Here is a 20,997-nt window from a genome sequence, read left to right on the forward strand (position 1 = left end):
TGCTGCAGGCGGGCTTTGTCTAGTTGCCGCGAGCGGAGGCTACCCTTCATTGCGGTGGCTTCTCTCGTTGCGGAGCACGGGCTCCAGAGCGCAGGCTCAGTAGTTGTGGCTCATGGGCTTAGCTGCTCCGCGGCACGTGGGATCCTCCCGGACCAGGGCTCGAACCCGCGTCCCCTGCACCGGCAGGCGGGCTCTCAACCACTGCGCCACCAGGGAAGCCCTTCTTCTCCTTTAGGCTGGACTCAAATCCTCTTGCTCTAGTTTGGCTTGATGACCTGAGTAGTGTTGCTACTGAGAATGCCTGTTTTGGATGGATTTCATGGATTTTGTTCTGTTTTGGTGGGTTTTGTTTTTTTTTTTAAACCAAGGAAAGTTTCTGGCATTCTTCACAGTGCCATCTTGCTCCCATCCCATGTGTCCAGTTTTACCTGCCTCTTTGTATAACGTATAATGTCTTTGCTGTGTTTTCTCCCTTGCTGACTCCAGGCCCTTTGATAAGTGGGGCCGGGTCTGATTCATCTTTGGTTCATTCATGGTGCCCAACATCACACTTTGCTGTTAACCGGGACTTAAGTGCGACTAAATTAAAATGAGTTATTTGTCAGCTACAGTCAGTACAGCCGGAGATTCAGATATACGTAGTGTGAAACCATAGGCTGCATTTTACGGATCCTGCTGTTTGTTCAAAAAGTTTCTAATGTTGGTTTACTTCTTGGGTCATTACATTTCATTCCTGTAATAATGGAATGAAACAGCCACAGCTGTTTGACCATTGGGGACTCTCACATGTGCTGCTTTTTGCAACATTAATTGATGAATCAAACACTAACGCAGCCTCTGCGCCGTGTTTCTCTCACCTTCCAGAAAGGCTTCATCTCCTGTACCATGGCTGTCATCTTTTTGTATTTGTTTGCCTTGTGTGAAACCTTATGTCCGATTTCCATACCAGTGACACAGCATCACTAGAACCTTCTCTGTGAGCTGGTACCTCTTTATTTCATGTGTACCCTTCGTCAGTGGGAGGACATTAAAACATTTATGAAAGGTGTTCGAAAGAGAATTTACTGTAAAACCTACACGTCCTTTATTTCTGGAAGTAAAAGTATACATCTTTGTGGGCAAGGTGTATATAGCCCACATTTTCTTTTTCCTAAATGTTTGACTTTAGGGACTTCCCTGGTGGTCCCGTGGTTAAGAATCCGTCTAACAGTGCAGGGGATGCCGGTTTGATCCCCGGTCGGGGAACTAAGATCCCACTTGCTGCAGGGCAACTAAGCCCTCGTGCCACAACTAGAGAGTCCGAGTGCCGCAACTACGGAGACCCTGTGCTCTGGAGCCCGTGTGCCACAACTAGAGAGAAGCCTGTGCACCGCAGCAAAGAACCCACACACCGCAATGAAATATCCCACGTGCCTCAACTAAGACCCGATGCAGCCAAAAATAATAATAAAAATAAATAAATAAATATTTTAAAAAGACCTCTCACACTCAATAACATGAAAAAAAAACATTAAAAAATTTGAGTTTAAACAGAAGTTTATGTAAAAACAACATGACTTCTTCAAGTGTCAAGTGTGGCATCTTTTATAGTGACATTAACATGCTATGTAGTGTGTTGCTATCAGGTATCATCTGAGATAATGTTTTACGCCCTGCAAAACATCCTCAGCCTTGAAGATGAACCTGTGAGATGTCACCTGAGGGCAGGAGAACAGCTGAAGCAGTCTTGAAACGAGTCTTGCTTGGGATGAATTTGGTGCTTTTCTGGCAGGTTCTACGGCATGAACTTTCTCAGCTAAGCTCATGACTCTGAGATCATTGTTTCCTGGAGGTCCACAGGGACGGGGCCAGTCAGAAAATATTCCTTTGTCCATTGAAGCATTAGCCTGTGCTCTGTTTCCAGGAAGGAAAAGTGTGGCAGATTTGAAAAGTTCAGGAGGCCGAACTATTTTAGTCATCATTCGGTGGCAGCCTGTGATATTAAAGCATTCAAGGACAGATCTTTCCACAGTCTACTTAAATTCAGGGATTCTTGAATCACCTTGCCACTGTGTGCCATTTTCAGGTGCATGCCCTTTCAAGTTTATTTCCTATTTTAAGGTCCGTAGACCCTTTCACTTTTTTTCCCCCTTTCACTAAAGGAGCATTTAAATCCATACTGTAGGGTAACTTCTACATGGTTTTGTTCTTTTGTTCATGCCACCTGTTTTTTACATACAGTTTTTAGAGGTTACACTCCATTTAGTTATTGCAGGATATTGGCTATATTCCCCACGTTCTGCAGTACGTCCTTGTAGCGTGCCTTATACCCAGTAGTTTGTACGTCCCGTTCCTCCTCCCCTGTATTGCCTCCCCCCAGTGGTAACCACTAGTTTGTTCCCTGTATCTGTGATCATGCCACCTTTTATAAGCTCTTGTGTTGTGCTGATTTGTTCATTTAATAGTTATTCAGTGGTACCTCATTTGATCTCATTTATTTCCTTCTTTCATCCTTATGATTCTTCAGTTACTGTAAAGGAACTCATTCTAAGGATGGCGTAAAGGAAATGACGATCTTGTACACGTGTAAGCTGTTCTTGTAAGAAATGAATGGATATCATTTCCTTCCGTCATTCCTTTAGCTATTAAATGGGATATTTTGCCTCTTATCCATATAAAGGTGGCGCCTTATTACGCTTAGAGCTTGTGTTGGTGACCCAGTAGGAGGGAGAGCATGCTGGATGGACAGGGATGTAAAGAGACGGTTAACTGAGGCCCTGCTGGTTTTTATTTTAACACGCGCCCCGCGCCCCAACCTCCACAGACAAACGTTATGTTTTGTTTGTGTATGAGTCATCCTCTGCCTTTCTTCTCTCTCCTCTCTTCTTCAAGAGGTGCTAAGGATGATGATATAGGATGGTTCTGAGCGTTGATAGGGCTGGAAGAAGTAGAGGTGGGCGGGACAATGATTTCTCAGGAGAGAGCAAGAGGGAAGCAGGTATCTCCTGCCATTATCATCCGGGGGGTCTCTGCCCCGCATAGTTTTGAGTTTCTTACGTCCGAGGTGGTCGCCTGACTCATTTCTGTTTGCTGCAGGCCCAAGGCTGTGTCGTAATTGGTTTGCGAGCCTGCCCTGATGCTGACTGTGTGTCATTCGTGGTGCATAGATGCTGTGGTTTTGGAAGTGATTAGGAACTGTTACACTGCAGTTATCTCACGAAGAAAGTCACTCCCTGGGTGTCGTTCAACTGAATGAGGCTCATCTCTTCGTCAAGAAGCCAACATTCAGTGGTGGCTTGTACGACATCAATGCTGACTCAGTTTCTTTTGTCCTGGACAGGCATGGGCTAGCGTGCTTAGCACTGTCATCTCATGCTGCCACCCCTGTGTGCTTCCAAAGCATCTACCCCTCTGGACTGTAATCGTCTCCACGCTGTGTTGTGACTGACGGCTTATTGATTTACAGGCTGGTGAGACTGTCTGCCGGCTTCTGACCATCATCGTGTTCCCAACGCTTGGCGTAGTACCTTGAACACAATAGACGTTCAACAGGTACTTCTTTTTAAAAAATATTTATTTACTTTATTTTTTTTTGGCTGCATCAGGTCTTAGTTGCAGCACACGGGATCTTTTCGTTGCAGCGCGTGGGCTTCCGTCTCGTTGAGGTGCGTGAGCTCAGCAGTTGCGGCGCGAGGGCTTAGTTGCCCCGTGGCATGTGGGATCTTAGTTCCTCGACCAGGGATCGAGCCCTCACCCCCTGCATTGGAAGGCAGATTCTTTACCACCGGACCACCAGGGACAGTCCCTCAACAGTTACTTCTTGAATTGAATTGAATTAACCGACTAAATGACCTGCACGTAGGCATTCAAGGTGTCATGCGCCTATTTTTGCATCCTCGAATTTTCTCTCTGGATGCGTGAACTTTGTGGGAATCCCAAGGAACCCTTACTCTAAACAGAGGCCAGCTTGGCCGACAGGATCACCAGCCCAGGGAATACAGTGGCCCACATGGATACGCCCTGTCCCGCTTCCAGCTGTTGTTTTGTTTTTGTTTCTGTTTTGGTGTTTCACATGAGCTGTTTTATAAATAACAAGGGACTTGCCGTGACTTGGTTCATAGTAAGCAGTAAGTGCTGTGCTCCGTGGGTCCAGAAGTCTGCTATTTGGGGAGGATAGACCGAAACTGCCTATTTTCATTGTAATCAATCACCCCTTTGTCAGGAGGGCAGATTCTCTAACATGCTATAGTCTCCTGGGCGGCTGTACCGTTGTCTTTTGTTGAGGGCGGCATCTGATTCCATGAGTTCTCTGTGCAGGAACAGTGCCTTAGTGTCAGTGTGAGAAGCTGGTGAAAATTGTCATTTAATGAAGGCATCCAGTGCAACCCTCCTCCCGCCTTGGAGTAGGAGTCTCAGAGGGGTTTGTTCATTATGTCTCTGGAATCACTACGGGCCTGAGAAACAGAGGTAAGAAATAATCCACCTGTGGATGGAGATGCTGGCGGGCTCCGTCAGGTGGCGCAGACCTGGGTCACAGGAGGGGTTCATGGAGACGGGAGTTCCGTTTACTTCTAGCCCCTTTCTGGCTCCTGGAACATCTCCCACTTGCTGTATTGTTTTACTACAAACACTGGGTTGAGTCTCTGAATTGATAAGCTGCCTCGCTGATAGAGCAAGGCTAAAGGAAACTCAGAAACTTGAAGACATGTTCTTAGTCAGAGAGATAGTAGTTACAAAGGGCATTTAATCTGAAGAAGGCGTGAATTTTAAAGAGAGATTTCTCAGCGGGAAATGCATTCTTCTTACCTAGTTGGGTAGCGAGCAGCCTATCTTCAAGGCATGGTGAAGTAGTAATTTATCTTTCTCTTCCCCAGCACTTTCTCCTTGACCTGGTTGGCCCAGCAGTGAAAGCTTTATAAACACTGGGTGCTGGGAACTTAGGCCAGGGCTTGACCACAGGCTTCTAGATTGATGAATGTTGTAGCCTTTCTTTAGGTGTGGCCCTTTTTTTTTTTTTTAACTGTTATGTAGCTGAAGGTTCAACTATATTCAGCCTTTAGGGAAGGCATGGGGGCAGCTTTTCATCACAAAACTCAAGAGAAAAATGTAAGCTATGTTCATGAATTAAAATGATATCATGGTGACAAGCAGGCAGCTCAGGGGCTTTAGGATGGCAGGTTTCCATGCTGAAAAGAACATGAGTGAAATCTGTTGATGGATGATTTGTCTACACAGGCTACCTACATGCTGTCATAGATATAAGCATACTCTTTGTGTAAATGATAATGTAGAATCACTAGAGTTTTACGGTAGATGTAGTTTACCCAGCACTGCCTTGAATCACATAGACTTTTTACACACAGGGCCCTCTTAGACCTTTCTGGAGTTGCAGGAGATTGCAGTACCTGTCCCATTGTTAAATTACCTTAAAACTTGGGTCTAGATGGCAGCTAAATCCAGTCTACACTGTTGAGAGAATATCTGCTTATTGAAGGTAGGTTTCAGTCCATCCAACTAAGTGAAAGCTAATTGTTCATGTGGCTCCGGAATACATACAGAAAGTGGGAAAGGTCAGGAAGGGAACACTGGGATCCAAGGAAGAGCGCTTTGGCAACTGCTCATTTGTCACGGTGGCAAAACCATTGTCATCTGTTCTGGGACCAGAGCCAAGGTCATTGTTTGGTGATCTGAGTTCCAGTCCGAGTTCTTTCCCACTCTCTGTGTGGCAGGTCTGACTTATCCTTTCTAGGCTTCCCTTTCTTCATCTGCAAAATGAACAGGGTTTAAACTGATGTACTATAAACTTCTGTAATCCTGCCTAAAATCATTTTAGTCCAAAATGATTAGTAATTATATTAATCAGGATATCCAAAGAATCAGAACCAACTGGAGCCTGCCCCTCCCTCCCTCCCTCCCGCCCTTCCTTCCTTCCTTCCTTCCTTCCTTCTATCCATCCATCTATCAAGAGATTTTGAGGAACTGTTTCACGTGATTGGGGTGTGGGGCCGCTAGCAAGTCCAAAATCCATAGAGCAGGCCAGCAGTCTGGAAATTCAGGCAAAAGTTGATGTTGCAGCCTTGAGTCCAAGTTCTGCATGACAGGCAGCTGGGAACCCAGGCAGGGTTTTTACCTTGCCATCTGGAGGCAGAATTCCTTCTTCGGAAAGCTTCCGTCTTTGCTTTAATGTCTTCAGTCAACTGGGTGAGGCCTACCTACATTATGGAGGATAATCTGCTTCACCCAAAGTCTACTGATTTCAATGTTAATTCCACCTAAAAAGGGCCTTTACAGCAACATCTAGACTGGTGTTTGACCAAACGTCTGGGCACCATAGCCTAGTTGAGTTGACACATAGCGTTAACTCTCACAGTAGTTAAGCTGTGAACTCTTTATTTGGAATTTAAGTCATGGTGATGGGATGGAAAAGAAGGCTAGTCTAAAATTAAATCATGCTGTCTTAGCAGTTTAAGGCATCAATTCTTCCATCGATCCATTTGGCATATGATTATTAAGCACCCATGTGTAAGGCACTGTGCTAGACATCAGGAAGACAAAGATAAGATAAGCCCTTACATTCAAAGTAATCAATGTCTACTCTAGAAGTAGACAAGTGAAAAAGAAACGATTGCAACATGGCTGCCTTTATTAGCGTAGTGAGGTGAAGGAGGGGAGTATAACACTTCATGTCTTGGCGGGAGGACAGTAGGCAATCAGGGAAGGCTTCATGGAAGAGGAGATAAGCTTGATCTGTAGGGGTAATTAGGAGTTCTCCAGCAGGACACAGTAATATTGTACAAAGGGTATGGAGAATAAAAGACTATTACACGCATGAAATGGCAAAATATTCAGAACGAATGTATAGAAACTTCTGTCACATAGTAGGTGCTTGAGACTCAATATGTGCTGTTATCATTGAAAACATTAAAGTGTGGTAGGTGTTATATTTTATAGTTTCTTGGTTAGGAAATAACCATCTGTCAGGCCATCAGTAAGGTATGGTAATTTTTGGCCATTAGAAATTGTCAGTGTAATGTATTTAGATAGAGTTCATCAAAGCTTGTTTAATTTTTCATTCTGTTCACAAATAGTTTCTTGTCCATACTGGGTTAATTACAAAGAGAATTCCAAATTTATGTCTCTTTAGGATTTATCCTATACGGCAGGCATTCTAGACCAAACATATCTATTATTTAGGTTTCTAAAAATTTTCTCTGAACCAGTTATGTCACCTTGGGCAAATCAGTCTACCTCTTTAAGCTTTAAATTCTCCCTTTTAGAGGGAGGGAGTTGGGCTGGTTTTTAAAGGTCCACCCATAGGCTATCCTATGATCTCTCAATGAAAATCGTTATCGCCACTGTTCCTGGTTATATAGGTGTATTTCTGTAGCATGAATCATTGATAACCACACCTTTCCCAATAGCTACGGTTTACAATGAAAGTACTTTATCACCACTTTGAGTATTTCACATTTTTCAACCACTTTATTAAGTATTTTATATGCACTATCCTATTAAGTAGGTAGAATAACTCCGCAAAATAGGTATCATTTCCATTTTATAGTTGAAGAAACCAGAGGCTCAGACAATTTAAATAATGTCACTCAGGTGGTAATGTGGGAGCTGGGGGTTGAACTCTGACCCTTCGGCTCCAAAGTCTGCGTTCTTTATCAAGGATTGCGAACTGTGATCCACATACACAATTATTCCCACAACGTGGCTTCTTGTGTACATAGCAGAGGTGAGATAATGTTTTGTAAAAAGACAAGTCTCCACCTGAAACTAACAGTGTTGTAAATAAACTATAGTTCAATTAAAAAAAGAGAGAGGGGGCTTCCCTGGTGGTGCAGTGGTTGAGAGTCCACCTGCCGGTGCAGGGGACGCGGGTTCGTGCCCCGGTCCGGGAGGATCCCACATGCTGCGGAGCGGCTGGGCCCGTGAACCGTGGCCACTGGGCCTGCACATCTGGAGCCTGTGCTCAGCAGCGGGAGAGGCCACAGCAGTGAGAGGCCCACATACCGCAAAAAAAAAATAAATAAATAAATAAAAAAAGAGAGAGAGACAAGTCTCATTCTCTGAAAGGAATCCCTGTAACTTTTTTTTTCAATTTTTTTAAAATTTATTTTTGGATGCATTGGGTCTTCATTGTTGCTGCACGCGGGCTTTTCTCTAGTTGCGGCGAGCGGGAGCTACTCTTCGTTGCGGCACGCGAGCTTCTCATTGCGGTGGCTTCTCTTGTTGTGGGGCACGGGCTCTAGGCGCGTGGGCTTTTCAGTAGTTGCGGGCTTAGTTGCTCCGCGGCACGTGGGATCTTCCTGGACCGGGGCTCGAACCTATGTCCCCTGTATTGGCAGACAGATTCTTAACCACTGCGCCACCAGGGAAGTCCCAAGCCCTGTAACATTGTAAACAGTGAAAGAAAACAGAGGTGCTTTTTGGCATGTTGACCAACAGGGCCATGAGTTTTAATATGTCCCTGGGCGGCATTTCAGACATAGGAGGAAAGTATTAGTCTGCATAATATTCTCCATAATATGAGAGGACCCAGAAGCCACCTGCTTAATCAGTGATGAAACTCTGGTCCTTCGACTCCGCGCCCTTGCATGTGGGTTCTGCCCACACCCCGTGATAGCTGCTTTCGACACGCTGGTACTTACAAGGGTCTTGGCTGCTCCCTCTGTCTGGGGGATCATGTCCATAACTTCGAAATAGCATTCAGATCTCAGCCTAGTTGCTGTCTCAGGGGGCCATTTCTTGACCTTCCAATTTAAATTAGATGCTTGTCACTCACTAGCTCATCATCCTGTTTTATGTCTCTGCATTGCAAGTATCACTCTAGGATATTTTTCTTATTTGTTTATTTACCTGTTTGTTTGACTGCTTCCTCCCATTTGAATAAAGCTCAGTGAGAGCAGAGACTTTTCGCTCTTATTTACTGCTGTATCCTCAGAGGGTGGAATGGTGGCTTGGTAACAGTAGGCTCGTTCTGTCTATTTGTCTATCTATCTATCTATTTATCTATCTATTTATCTATCTTTCTATCTCCCCCACTTCCCATCCTCTTCCCCCGCTCCATCGTTTGTCTTTCCTTCCCTCTCTCCCCGCCCTTTTTCCTTCCCTCCCTCCATATATCTATCGATAAAATGGCTTGGCCGTATAAAGTTATAGTGTGAAGCAGTAAATCTGCTTCTCCAGTTAGGATGTGGGAAGACCCTCACATTTCCTTTATAGTTAATCACTTAGCACTGGGTTTTTCTCTTAGATGCTCCCTTTTTGTATCAAGCCCAAGATAGGGCAGAATGCTGAGAAACTGAGCTTTAGTTACAAAATTCTGATGTTTGAAACATTGTTTCTCAGCACCTCTGTGTTTTTGTTTTCTCTTGCCAGGGCTTTGTGCTTGAATTACAGACACCTCTTCAGCCTGCTCATTCCGGATGAATGAATGAATGAATGAATGATTACACCAAGTGTGGTCCACACTTCCTCTGGGGGTAAGTTCCAGGCACTTGTACGTCTCAAAGGCGATAAAGTCTGGCAGTTTGTATTTATGTGTCTGTTTCCCACGTAGCTCTGTTAACTGCTGTTTGTACGCGGACCTGAGTGGGGAAAGGTGGCGAGGGTCCCTCAGGTGCTCGTCTGAGGGTCCTGCAGGCAGCGGGTGCCCAATCCGAGGGGCTTATTACAAATGCCCTGTAATTTTGATACGCCAGCTAACCCTCTCTGTGTGGGAGAGCATACGTCCATCTTCTCTGGGAGCTTAGGTGGAGAAGTTGCAGCCTGGGAAGTGTTCATTTCCTGTTCTGTAGATGTCCAATACTGATAAGCATGTACTTGAACTCCAAGCCAACTAGGGCCTCCTGCTGAAGAACAGTCTAGAGTATGTCATTTCTAGTTGCAGTGGTAAGATCAGGACAGCTCAGGAGACTCAGACACTAGGAAACCACTGAGGAAAGGTAAGGCTCCAACTCCGATGTGAAGGCTGTTTCATTCTGACTGGGGCGTCTTACTAGTAGATGTATGTGTTGGTCATTGCAGGGTAAGTGCTACAGCAGGAAAGCTGAGCAGTTTCCAAAGCAGTGTTTGGAATGGTTGCAAGTAATTCCCTGGAAGTGTTTGCCGTGTCTGCAGTCCACGCTTGCTTTGGTGAAGCACACAGACACAGGCAGAAAGAAGCTCTCCAGGCTGCAACGCGTCTCATCTTTCCTGGGCCGCTTTGTGCCCTTTGGATCTCAACTCAGGGTGCTGACTCTCGAGCACCCAATCTGAGGTGACCACCCAGCCACCTGCTACACTATCACTCTATTTTATTTTACTTTTATTTTTATTAAAAAAATTTTTTTAAATTGAAGTAGAGTTGATTTACAATGTTGTGTTAATTTCAGGTGTACAGCAGTGATTCAGTTTTTTATGTACATATGTATACTTTTAAATTTTATTTTATTTTTTTCTGTGGTACGCGGGCCTCTCACTGCCGTGGCCTCTCCCGCTGCGGAGCACAGGCTCCGGACGCGCAGGCTCAGCGGCCACGGCTCACGGGCCCAGCCGCTCCGCGGCATGTGGGATCTTCCCGGACCGGGGCACGAACCCGCGTCCCCTGCATCGGCAGGCGGACTCGCAACCACTGCGCCACCAGGGAAGCCCCCCATATGTATACTTTTTAAGATTCTTTTTCATTATGAGTTATTCTAAGAGGTTGAATACGTTCCCTGTGCTGTGCAGTAGGCCCTTCTCGGTTATCTATTTTATATATAGTAGAGTGTGTACCTCTCACTCCCAAACTCCTAGTTTACCACCTGCCCCCCGCCCCCCCCCAAGCCCCTTTGCCCTTTGGAAACCATAATATTCTCTGTCTGAGGGTCTGTTTCTGTTTTGTAAATAAGTTCATTTATATCGTTTTATGGATTCCACAAATAAGTGATATCATATGAGATATATCTTTCTCTGACATGACTTAATATGATCATCTCTAGGTCCATTCATGTTGCTGCAAATGGCATTATTTTATTCTTTTTTATGGCTGAGTAATATTCCATTGTGTGTGTGTGTGTGTGTGTGTGTGTGTGTGTGTGTATGTACACACACACACACACACACACCCCATGTCTTCTTTATCCATTCGTCTGTCGATGGATACTTAGGTTATTTCCATGTCATGGCTATTGTAAATAAATAGTACTGCTATGAACATTAGGGTGCATGTATCTATTCAAATTAGAGTTTACATCTTTTTTGGATATACGCCCGGGATGGGGTTGCTGGATCATATGATAGCTCTATTGTTAGTTCTTTGATGAGCCTCCATACTGTTCTCCATAGTGGCTGCACCAATTTACATTCCCACCCACAGACATCACTCTATTTTAACTCTCTGAAAAGTGCTTGTCCCGACCTGACAGTTTTCTCCTTCATTGGCTTGTTGTCCAGACCGCTGTCACTGGAGCAGAAGTTCCAAGAGCTCAGGACACGTCTGTCTTGTTCCTCACGTGGCTCCACAGCCAGCACGGTGTCTGGTGCACCACAGATATTGTTTGACTAAACATACAATGAGTTCAGCAGCTACATGAAGCTCACTGTGTCAGTGTCATGTGGTGAGAAATTTGTTCGCTCTGGAGGAGATTTTGAAGACTCAATTTGCTTAGTTACTGCTTTAAAAATGTGAATTGTTCCCTCACAGAATTATCATGTTTAACATTACGTTCCCTGTAAACAGGATGTTTTCTAACATTTCTGGGTTTATTTGTAAATATAGCACACACTGAAGTTACACTTCGTGATGGTCATTGGTAACCTTTGTGTTGACTGCCCTTTATATCATCTACATTAGAATATTCAGAAGGAATATCCAGTTAGCCTTGGAGAGGTGTTTCATTTACGTTTCCATGACGTTCAAAAACCATGACTGAAAGACACCCATTTGAAACATCTGAAGTCTAGATTTTTGGGCAGTCGGACTCTGCCTGTGTTCTTTGACTCCTGTCTCTGACATTTCCTGGCTCAGTTTCTTCTTTTGTAAAACAGAGTAAGAAAAGCGTTTTTCTCCTTGAGTGTGATTAAGTATGTTCATACACATGTTATATGAATTTCTATTTTATTTAGTATATACTTGGGTTTTTATATATGAAATGCATTAACTAGGTTTTTAAAACAGTGTATTTGGATACTGTTTACCAAGTGGTGACCCACTTTGAGAATTTGTTTTTGCGTTAATGTGGATGAAAACGGCAGTCCATTCCTGAGATCACCAGAAACAATAGACTAGCTTATAATTATTTATCATTTTAATAAGTTACAACGAGAAAGCATTATGGATATGCCATTTTCCATAAGTATAGCAATGCTATGTCTCTTTGGCATCAGACAGACTTTTTGTTTTTGTTTTTTTGTGGTACGCGGGCCTCTCACCGCTGCGGCCTCTCCCGTGGCGGAACACAGGCTCCGGACGCGCAGGCTCAGCGGCCACGGCTCACGGGCCCAGCCGCTCCGCGGCACGTGGGATCCTCCCGGACCGGGGCACGAACCCGTGTCCCCTGCATCGGCAGGCGGACTCTCAACCACTGCGCCACCAGGGAAGCCCAGACAGACTTTTTTTGAGTTTTTCGGTTGTACCATTGGGCTGGCCAAACAGTTCGTTTGGGTTTTTCTGTAACATCTTATGGAAAGGATGTTACGAACCAACTTTTTGGCCAACCCAGTAGTTTGGGGGCCTTCAGCAAATTACTTAGTTTCTTCACCTGCCAGGTAGTGATAATACTACAAATCAAAGAGGATTGCTATGAGAGTCGAATATAAAATATTAAAATAGAGGTAATGCTCCTGGCACAGTGCTGCCCCGTCCTTGGTTTCCTTCTTCCTTGCCTTCCAGACCTTAGGTTTAAGGCTGTGGATAACCAGAGGAGAGTGACCGTGGTTAGAAATGTTTGGAAATAGTGCCCTACTGTTCACGACGAGGAGAATAGAATACTTAGTGTCGAAAGTAGTACGCTTAGTAGGGAACGTGCTACCCACCCTTCACTCGTAAGGGGAGCAGGGCCAAAGGGGCACACTTGATCAGCTTCTGGGAGTCACCAGGACCAGCAAGTGGCGCCGGGAGGAAGCCGCTTTGGGTTTCACGTGAGGAAGGACTTCCTTAGGAGCTGTGGGAAAGTGAGAGGGGTGACCCTGCGTGGTAATGAACTTCCGGGCAGATATGGGGTCCCGAGGCTCGTTGGCTGCAGGTCACGAGTTCCGTAGAAAGGGTTCCTCCACTCACCAGGAAGGTGGGTGCCGTGGCCTGTATGGTCATTTATGATGCCCCCTCTGTATGTGTGGCCCCCTCTGCAAGATCAGGCCTGCCCATCTGGGTGTCTTGGCCAAGCTGGTCGTGCAGAGATGGACGGAGACCCAGGAGTTAGCCTCCCCCAGACAGGGAGATGGGACTGGTGATTGTTTTCTTTGAAAATATTTTTCAGGATTTGACATTTTCCTGTTTGCGGTGTATCGTTTACATCCGAGGTTGCAAACTGGTTGGCGTCCGGCTGGTTCTGGGCTGTGGATAAGCTTTGATGGGTTTGCAAAGTAGGTCCCCGACAAGTGTTTTCAGGATATTTAAGTTAGTTGCCTACCGTTAAAAATGGAAAAGTTTACCTAAAGTAGTAGTTTCAGTGTTTCTTTCTTTTTTTTTTGGTGGTACGCGGGCCTCTCACTGTTGTGGCCTCTCCCATTGCGGAGCGCAGGCTCCGCGGCCATGGCTCACGGGCCCAGCCGCTCCGCGGCATGTGGGATCTTCCCAGACCGGGGCACGAACCCGCGTCCCCTGCATCGGCAGGCAGACTCTAAACCGCTGCGCCACCAGGGAAGCCCTGGCTGTGCTTTTATAGTAAATCATTGATAATGCGTTTTGTTGATAATGTTTTAAAAATCAAATTTTAGATATAACTTTTCTTATTCTGTTTTCCAAGCCCTCTGTTCTGTGCTTTCACCTCTGCTGGGGAGCCCTCGGTGCCCCTCAGAGCCCCAGGGTCACCCCGAGAGCAGCCTGGGGGAGGGGGGGCCGTGAATGACTTTGTGTAATTTTTTTTTTTTTTTTTTGTGGTACGCGGGCCTCTCACTGTTGTGGCCTCTCCCGTTGCGGAACACAGGCTCCGGACGCACAGGCGCAGCAGCCATGGCTCATTGGCCCAGCCGCTCCGCGGCACGTGGGATCTTCCCGGACCGGGGCACGAACCCGCGTCCCCTGCATCGGCAGGCGGACTCTCAATCATTGTGCCACCAGGGAAGCCCCATTTATATTCTTTGTTTTTTTTTTTTTTTTTTTTTTTTTGCGGTACGCGGGCCTCTCACCGCTGCGGCGCACAGGCTCCGGACGCGCAGGCTCAGCGGCCACGGCTCACGGGCCCAGCTGCTCAGCGGCACGTGGGATCCTCCCGGACCGGGGCACGAACCCGTGTCCCCTGCATCGGCAGGCGGATTCTCAACCACTGCGCCACCAGGGAAGCCCTCAGTGTTTCTTAAGAAGGTGGTTCAGCTGGCGGCATCCCCGGGGTCCTGCATTCCCGGAGGGAGGGGCGGGCGGCCCTCTGGGCCGGGTCGTCGTGGGCTGCTTTGCCACAGTCCTCACCGCGCACGTGGCCTCCCCGACGCTGAGTGTCAGTTGCCATGATTGACACTGAAAATGAAATGATTTCTTCATTTACTTAAGTTGTTTTACTTCTGGTAGAATTAGGAGAAAAGTGAAAAGGTTCAGTCTTCTTCTGTATCAGTAGTGGAAAAACGAAAGATATTTCTGTAGAGTTTCATATTTAAAAAAGAAAAAGAACAGCATTTTGGTGTGTGGTGAAGAATACGTGTACACGTTTCATTTGCAAACAAATCGTTTCTGTTTCTTAAGCACTCAGCACCCAGGCCTGCTTGATTCATACATTTTAAACAGCCCAGGAGGTATGAGACTGATCCCTCCTCTGGATAGTAAAATGTTCCTTCTGTGTTCAGACACCATTCTTTTGCTTTTATTTTAGGCCATTTCTTCTCTTTCAGCAGCAAACTCCCTTGCCTTCCTTAAGATCAGTTGTTGGGTCTCCTGCTCGGTGGGCTGGCAACAGTCTGTAATTTGCACACTCTTGGGGACTCTGGAACTGGGTTCCTTTCTGCCTTCTCCACTGGAGCCCCAATGTTCCCTAGACTTTGTGGCACCAAAGAGGGCCTGTGGCCTCGTTTATCCTGAGTGGGGTGACCAAGAGAGCTGTGCTCTGGGCTCCCGCAGGCACAAGACTGAAGCCTTAGGACTCTCTACCATGTGCATTTAATTTTTAGTGAAAAACATAATCTGGGGTTGTCTGTCTGTCTGTTCTGTTTTACAAGGCGGTTCTGGCTTCATGGGGAAGATAAACTGAAAAGGATGGAGACATCAGGGAAGAACCGTGAACATTGACTTCGGTTGTTTTGTAGGGTGATCGGGTGGAAGAGGGATGTAGGATGTGTGTGGATAATGACAGAAGGACTGAACTTAATTAGTGGAATTTTTAGGGTGACTGATCTAAAGGCCAGGGAGGGGAGTTCTCATCTATCAGTTGGTTACTTAACAGTGGAATGTGCTCCGTAATAGAGCTGTGAACTTCCCATCACTCCATGTATTTAGGGAGAAGAGATGGGCCCATCTGTCAGGATACTGGAGGCGGTTCTCAAATTAGAAGCAAGACCAGGCTCGATAGATGACCTGCACGGTCTCTTCAAAAACTCAGATTCAGTTATTCCCTGAATTAAACTGATTAGGAACCTTTCAGCTAAAACAGTTTCATGTCAGTCCCTAAAAAGAAAATATTGTGAGTGGAGTGAGAGGCGGAATATAAAGCTTCTTAATTACATTTAGTTCTGGGCAGATTACTTGTACTTTCTTAAATATTCTGATATAACCCTTCAAAAATGTAAACAGATGTGCCTAGTTGTTAATATTTACAAGCCAGGATTTTGCAAGCATCATTCCTAAATGATTTTTTTCTACTAACTTTTTAAATTTTACCTTAGCTGAAACTCATTTTGTAGTTTTATTTTTGGTAGCATGATTATTAATACAGATTTTGTCATTTATATAACAATTTTACCTGTTCCTTGTTATAAAGCATTCTATTTAATTTCAAAATTTAGCATTTTATACATTGTCAGTAACTGTTAATTGTCAAAGTGTATTTAATTTGGATATAAGGACTTACAGAAAAAGGCCTTTTAAAGGAAAACTTTTTTTAAGCATTTGTTTTAAATCTTAATTTTTATATCACTTAATATTTGCCCATTCTTACAAAAGTAATTAACTGGTCATTTGGTTAAATTATTAGAGCTAGCTTGATATGGAATGTCAGGTACCACTTGGATTTATAAACATTTACACCATAAAATCTCTCATTTTCATGATAATTGTCTCCATTAAAAAATTTCTTTTGCACATTTGATGCCTTTAAAATGCTTAGAAAAAGATTGTATTATGAAATTTAGATTTGGTTTTAAAGCAATACATACCATGCTAGTATTGGATTTTTTTTTTTTATACCTTTATCCCCTCCCTCTTGGACCTCCCTTCCACCCCCCCAGTATTGCATTTTGAAGCATCTTAAAATTGACTATTAATTTTGTAGGCACCTCCAGTTTGCTTTTAAAAATTAAAAATTCATTTTGGTCTTTATTGTGTTCTCACTTAATAAATACTAAGTTTTTCATTGATTCTATGGGGGCGCTCTATTTTCTTCTTAATCAACATTTGTGAAGCTGTGGTTTTAAAGCAGTGTGTACCATGCTAGCGTTACGTTTTGAATTATCTTAAAGTGGACTGATTTTAAAGCTGCATGGCCGTGGGCTGCTCAGGCATCTTCTTGAGGCAGAAGCATCCTGGAATGGGAAACGCTACAGGAGAACCACTGGGGAATTTCAAGTAGAGACTCTGAAACTTGTGCTCAGTGGGCATTGAGAACTTGTGGGTGGCTTATTTATTTATTTTTTTTGCGGTACGCGGGCCTCTCACTGTTGTGGCCTCTCCCGTTGTGGAGCACAGGCTCCGGACGCTCAGGCTCAGCGGCCACGGCTCACGGGCCCAGCCGCTCCGCGGCACGTGGGATCTTCCCGGACCAGGGCACGAACCTGCGACCCCTGCATCGGCAGGCGGATTCTCAACCACTGCGCCACCAGGGAAGCCCCAGTGGGTGGCTTATTTTAAATCAAGGGGTTTTAGAGGCTTCCGACACACAGACATAGAGGCACCAGATGCTCTTTTCTTTTTAATAATTTTATTTAAATTATTTATTTATTTAGCTGCACTGTGCGGCTGGCAGGATCTTAGTTCCCCCACCAGGGATTGAACCTGGGCCCTTGGCAGTGAAAGCACAGTGTCTTAATCACTGGACCGCCAGGGAGTTCCCAGATGCTCTTTTCTTTGCATGTTCACGCCCCACCGCCATCATCACTGTCATCTCCCCTTCATTCATTCACTCGCCGACTCAGTGGATATTTATTGGGTATTCATCGTGTGCTAGTCACATTTTAAAATACTAGACTTAACAGTAGACGCTTTTAACAAGACCTCTGCTTTATGGAGTTTGCATTCGCAGACAGGCACTGTGTTACACAATCAACATGTATTATTTTACTTAATCCTTACAGCAGCTCTATGAGGTAGGTAATATTATCCCCGTTTTGTAGATGGAGAAGCGAAGTTAAGTGATGTGTCCAGTATCACACAGCGGGGTCTGAGGTCAGGGCAGAGGAACTCTAATGGCTGGGCCTGGAGCTGTTTTGCTGGCCCCCAGGGAACGATGACTGGGTAGCAAATGAATTGCATGTGTCAGTTGTACATTTGTGTGGGTTTTCAGTGTCACACATGGGAGGTAAAACCTTCACGGCAGTTCGGATGTGAAGGCCAACCATGCGTGCTTTCACTTGTCTCTGGCCTAATTCAGAAGCATTTGGTTTTAGAAACAGACTTGTGCCTATAGGCACAACTAGATTTGTGCCTTTTGATGAAATGGGGAGAAGGTCACCTCCCCAAGTAATATTTCTTTGGATTTTAGGGTTTTCACATGAATATTTTGCAGGTTTCATTTTCTTCTGGTACTGCCTTCATCTCGGACATTTTTGCAATGACATTACTCAAGTTCCATGTTTTTTCAACCCCTGTTATTTGAAGTATTGCTTTTCCATCAGCAGCAGACTAAAAGCTCTTTCAGCACATGAGCGTGTTGTGGAGTTTTTTGCTCATTTGTGTAATTTCCTCAAAGGTGGATGTTTTTATTTGTGAGAGATTATTTGATCTTTTGGAATGCTGTTTGGGTAAAAGTAATTTATGTTTTTAGCCTTTATTTATTATTACTATTACATTTTACATATATATGTGTGTGTGTGTGTGTGTGTGTGTGTATATCTATATATATATCCAGATGAAGCCCTTAGAATTGACTGTAGATTATCAACAAAGAGTGATGCTTGGGACTTCACTGGTGGCACAGTGGTTAAGAATCCACCTGCTGATGCAGGGGACATGGGTTTGAGCCCTGATCTGGGAAGATCCCACATGCTGTGGAGCGACTAAGCCCGTGCACCACAACTACTGAGCCCGTGTGCCACAACTACTGAAGCCCACGTGCCTAGAGCCCATGCTCCGCGACAAGAGAAGCCACTGCAGTGAGAAGCCTGTACACCACCACGAAGAGTAGCCCCTGCTCTCTGCAACTAGAGAAAGCCCGCACACAGCAAAGAAGACCCAATGCAGCCAAAAATAAATGAATAAACAAACGCATAAATAAATAAACAAAAAAGGAGTGGTCTCAGCTATATATGGCTTCACTCTTTTAAAAAAAAATTTTATTGCAGTATAGTTGTTCAGTTATACATATACATATATTCAGCCTTTTTTAGATTCTTTTGTCGTATAGGTTATCACAGAATATTGAGTAGTGAGTTCCCTGTGCTATGTAGGTCCTTGTCGGTTATCTATCATATATATAGTAGTGTGTGTATGTTCATTCCAAGTTCCTGATTTATCCCTCCCCCTGCCCCATGTTTTCCCTTTGTTTTCGATATCTGCAAGTCTGTTTCTGTTTTGTATATAAGTTCATTTGTATCATTTAAAAAAATTAGATTCCACATATGAGGGATATCATATGATATTTGTCTTTGTCTGTCTGACTTACTTCACCTAGTATGGTAATCTCTAGGTCCATCCATGTTGCTGCAAATGGTATTATTTCATTCTTTGTTTATGGCCGAGTAATATTCCCTTGTATACATGGACCACATCTTCTTCATCCAGTCTTCTGTTGATGGACATTTAGGTTGTTTCCATGACTTGGCTACTGTAAATAGTGCTGCAATGAACATTGGGGTGCATGTATTTTTTTTTCTTTTATTTACTTTTTTATACAGCAGGTTCTTATTAGTCATCCATTTTATCCACATCAGTGTATCCATGTCAATCCCAATCGCCCAATTCATCACACCACCACCACCACCCGCCACCGCTTTCCCCCCTTGGTGTCCATACGTTTGTTCTCTACATCGGTGTCTCAATTTCCACCCTGCAAAATTTTTTTATACAGCAGGTTCTTATTAGTTATCTATTTTATACATGTTAGTGTATATATGTCAGTCCCAATCTCTCCCCAACCTTTTATTAAGAAAATTTGCAAAAATACAGAAAAGTCCAAAGAATTGTATAGTGAACAATAAACCCACCACGTGAATTCTGTAATTGTTAACATTTTGCTATATTTGCTTTTACATGTGTCATCTTGCATGGTGTGTTTGAGGATAGAGTACTTCTTAAGTAGTAATTTACATAATGCTCAGAGATCTTTGCCAAGGAATTCAGTTTTAGATGCCTGTTAATGCATATGTCCAGTTATATTATTATGTCAGAATGAGGCATTAGAGAGATAAAGTCTAGGTTTTATGATGTGGAAATATGCTGGATTTTGTAATTTTAGGATGGAGTACTAAATTGAGAGTATTTTGCTGTAGTAGGACAAAGTCTAAAGAACTTGAAAAATCTGACATAGTTTGAAACCCCAAGTGACTCTATAAATTCGTAGAACTAAAGTTATTTGGGTGACCTCAGTGATAAAAAATGGAACCAGGCAATGCAAACCCATTGGAAGTGTCTGAGGAACGTTAGAGATAAGTCAGTCTTCTGGGTAGTTCTGGCTTAGAGCAATCTATGTGTAAAATGTATCAAAAGGTCAGAATTGTCTTAAGAATAATAGGGATGTGCAACTGTTTCCATGCAATTAAATTGTTCTTCGGATACTTTTTCCACCCTCAGAAACATATCTCTTTAAAACTTCCTTCTTCTTTCTGACATAATTCCCCTCCTCTCCTTCACGTTAAGGAGCAGTTCTTCTGTCTTGAGGTTGTTTGGAAGACATATGCTTGCTTTATGCTGGTTGATATTTTATTTTACTTATTTTTTTTTGGTAACAGAAATGATGGTGCCGGATCTAAAGGAATAGGAGCTAAGTAACTTAAACAGCATACTTGCTTCTTCTGTATTTACCCAGAGAATTTAAAAATACAGACACATGTCAAATTAACATTTTGGGAATTCCCGTGTTTTCTGTTATGTGACTTGGCTTCCCTGGCAACCGTCTGACTTCAGTCCCAGGGGTTGTGGTTACTTGGGTGGCAGGTCCTGGCGCTGCTGCCTGCTGCTGACCTTGAGCAAGTCACTTAAAGCCTTGTTTCTGATTTGCTAACTGAGGGGCTTGGAGCAAGGAATTTATTAGTTTTTCTCCACCAGCACTAAAAATTCCTTGGTTCTATGTTCAACTAATTTAAGTTTTTATGGAGGTCAGAATACTTTCTATAACTATTGGGCTGATGATCTTATGTAATGGCCCTTATTATTTGTCAACTAAGATTAGAAAGTGTATTTTCCAGGGTTTCCCTGGTGGCGCAGTGGTTGAGAGTCCGCCTGCCGATGCAGGAGACGCGGGTTCGTGCCCCGGTCCGGGAAGATCCCACGTGCCGCCGAGCGGCTGGGCCCGTGAGCCGTGGCCGCTGAGCTTGCGC

The 20,997-nt window shown here is 44.3% G+C and overlaps 1 protein-coding gene across 8 annotated transcripts in view; it reads left to right on the forward strand.

Annotated features, from left to right (window-relative positions):
* TIAM2 (TIAM Rac1 associated GEF 2) overlaps positions 1-20,997 on the forward strand; it is a 262,812-nt gene that overhangs the window by 116,395 nt on the left and 125,420 nt on the right. For 3 of the 8 annotated variants that reach the window (XM_067011049.1, XM_067011048.1, XM_067011050.1), the window contains exons 1-2: positions 5,343-5,473; positions 9,364-9,467. The gene's annotated coding sequence lies outside the window, so the exon portion shown is untranslated. Of the gene's footprint in view, positions 1-3,445; positions 3,532-4,296; positions 4,447-5,342; positions 5,474-9,363; positions 9,468-20,997 lie in introns of those variants that run through there. The other 5 variants (XM_067011043.1, XM_067011040.1, XM_067011044.1 and 2 more) reach the window with 3 other exon arrangements.

The sequence above is a fragment of the Kogia breviceps genome, chromosome 13 (assembly GCF_026419965.1).
Source record: "Kogia breviceps isolate mKogBre1 chromosome 13, mKogBre1 haplotype 1, whole genome shotgun sequence".
NCBI classification, from domain to species: Eukaryota; Metazoa; Chordata; class Mammalia; order Artiodactyla; family Physeteridae; genus Kogia; species Kogia breviceps.